The sequence below is a fragment of the Dipodomys merriami genome, unplaced genomic scaffold (genome assembly GCF_024711535.1).
Source record: "Dipodomys merriami isolate MVZ:Mamm:240054 unplaced genomic scaffold, mDipMer1.0.p SCAF_58, whole genome shotgun sequence".
NCBI classification, from domain to species: domain Eukaryota; kingdom Metazoa; phylum Chordata; class Mammalia; order Rodentia; family Heteromyidae; genus Dipodomys; species Dipodomys merriami.
Window position 1 is genome coordinate 6608403 of NW_027206157.1, and position 2748 is coordinate 6611150.

Genomic DNA, 2748 nt, shown 5'->3' on the forward strand with positions numbered 1-2748 from the left:
GTTCTGGGTAGAGTTGAGGCCTTTCAACAAACAGTAGCTTTTCCCTGGGGCTATTTTGTGATAAAGCTCACAGCGCCCAGCCTGGAGCCATTCTCAGGGTTTCTGTTTTTCAATTGATTGTGGTGGCTGCTAGAGGGAGGGGCATCCTCTGGCTCTGGTTACCCAGTGAGGCAAGGCACTCGGATGGCTGGCGCCTGAGCTGGGTGACTTTTCCCTGGATGGAGCTGAGTCTGCAGGTCACTTCGCCGTTAAGTTCTTGTGACCTGCTAAATGACTCATTTTATTCCAAGGCCTGAGCTGGAGCTAGCAGCTCCTCCGAGCTTTGTCGGTATCCAAGATGGAGATCACCGGTGCTGGGGGGGAGGGGTGGCCTTCCCTCCTCTGCTCCCTGAGGAGTGAGGATGTCGGGCTTGTACTCACGCCGAGTCTTGGATCCTGGGTCGTCTCTGGTCTGCAAACAGCAGGATGAAGATGTTCGCTCCTTGTCTGTTCTTGTTGGTGTTGAGTAGAATCCGCTGGTCCGCTGCATCTGGCTCCTTCTTCCCCGACTCTCTGTGTCTCAGGTATGACTCCGCAGCGGTGGTCGCCGCCGCGACCCTGCCGCCGGAGCGGCAGCTGATGCGTTTCCTTGGCTTCCCCTCTCTTGTCTAACTCTCTGTCCTGTGATGGCACACTTGGTGTGATTCTCTGGCTTAGGACTGTTCACTGGAATTCTAAAACTACTTTCTATGCGAGAGCTTGTTCAGATTCCAGCTTCTCCTCTGCCATCTTCCCGGAACTCCTTCTTTTTTCTTATGTAGTGCTGAGGAATCGAACCAGTGCCTCAGGCATGCAAGGCAAGCGCTCTACCACTGAGCCACCTTCCTAGCCCCTGCTTTGATTGTTTTTGAGATAGAATCTTGTATTTGTTTATTCCTAGGATACCTGTATAGTGAACTTCCTAGTTTTATGTTCAACATAGGTAGGATGACAGCCATACATTGGCACACCCAGCTTTTATTGATTGAGATGGAGGTCTCTTGTATGTTTTCCAGCTTGAACTTGAACTGCAACTATCGACATTTCCATTTTCAGAGTAGCTATGATTATAGGTATAAACCACCTCATTTGACTTCTATTATATATGTTTATGAAAATTCTGAAAGTATGAGAAAATCCTCTAGAGTTACTAACCATACCCAGATTCTAGGTGATACACTAATGTTTATTCTGTCAAAAAATGTGTTTTGTGACAATTTTTAAAATTTTTTTATTTTCAAAATACCATACAGAGGGGTTACAATTACATGGGCAAGGTAATGAGTACATTTCTTATCAAGCATTGTTGCCTCCTCCATTGTTTCCCCTTTCCATCCCTTCCCATCTCCTCTCCTACCCCCCCAACTCCCCATCCCCAGTGAAAGTTGTAAAGTTCGTTATTCGACATAATGACTTGTATGGCTCATCGTTGCAATGGGTCCAATGTATCCCTATTTAAAGTTTGTTTTTGCCCTTTCCCTCCACAAATTATACCAACATCAAATATATGAAAGCAGGGGTTATACCGTAGGGGAGGGACATACAAAGCAACAAAGAAATCATCTTATAAATATGTTAGAAACAATTTCAAGAAAAAAAAAAACATTTGAATACTTATCTTGTGGTTCATTTCACCTAACATGAACTTATCTTACCTTTTCTGCTTGTCTCAGAAATATACTAGTTATTGCAAATAAGGGAAACCATGGGACTTATGTTTCTTTGGGCCTGGCTTACTTCACTTAATTTTTTCCAAGTCTTTCCATTTCCTAACAAATAGGGCAATGTCATTCTTTCTGATGGAGGCATAGAATTCCATTGTGTATATATACCACATTTTCTTGATCCATTCATCTAATGGGCATCTGGGTTGGTTTCATATGTTACCTATGGTAAATAATGTTGCAATAAACATAGTTGTGCTGGTAGCTTTAGTTTGGTCTTGTTTGTGATCATTTGAGTAAATGCACAAAAAATGGGATTGCTGGGTCATAGGGGAGCTTTACGTGGAGTCTTTTGAGGAAACTCCATACTACTTTCCAAAGTGGTTGAACAACTTTACACAACCACCAACAATGCGGTAAGGTTCCATTCTGTCCCCATCTCCTCCAGCATCTGTTGTTATTAGAGTTCTTGACTCTAGCCATTCTAACTGGGCTGAGGTGGTATCTCAGTGTTGTGCTGATTTGCATTTCTTTTATGGCTAGAGAAGTTGAGCATTTCTTCATATGTCTATTGGCCATCCTTCTTTCCTCCTCAGAGAAGTTTCTCTTTAAGTCTTTAGCCCACTTACTTATTGGGCAGTTGTTTCTTTGAGGATTTGTTGTTGGGGGATTTAATTTTTTGAGTTCCAGGTATATTTTAGATATGAGACCCTTGTCCATTGTATGTCTAATGAAGATCTTCTCCCAATCCGTGGGCTTTCTATTGATCTTGCTAGCTATGTCCTTTGTCTTGCAGAAGCTCTGCAATTTCATGCAATCCCATTTGTCCAACCTTTCTTTGATTTGTTGTGTTTCTGGGTCTCTATTAATAAAATTTCAGCCTGTGCTAAGTATACCTAGGGTTTCTCCTATTGCATCCTGTAATGTTTACAGAGTGTCTGCTTTGACTCCAAGGTCTTTGATCCATTTGGAGTTGATTCTTGTGTAGGGTGATATATAAGGATCTAGCTTTGGTTTTTTACAAGGTATTAACCAATTTTGCCAACACCATTTACTTAAAAGGCTG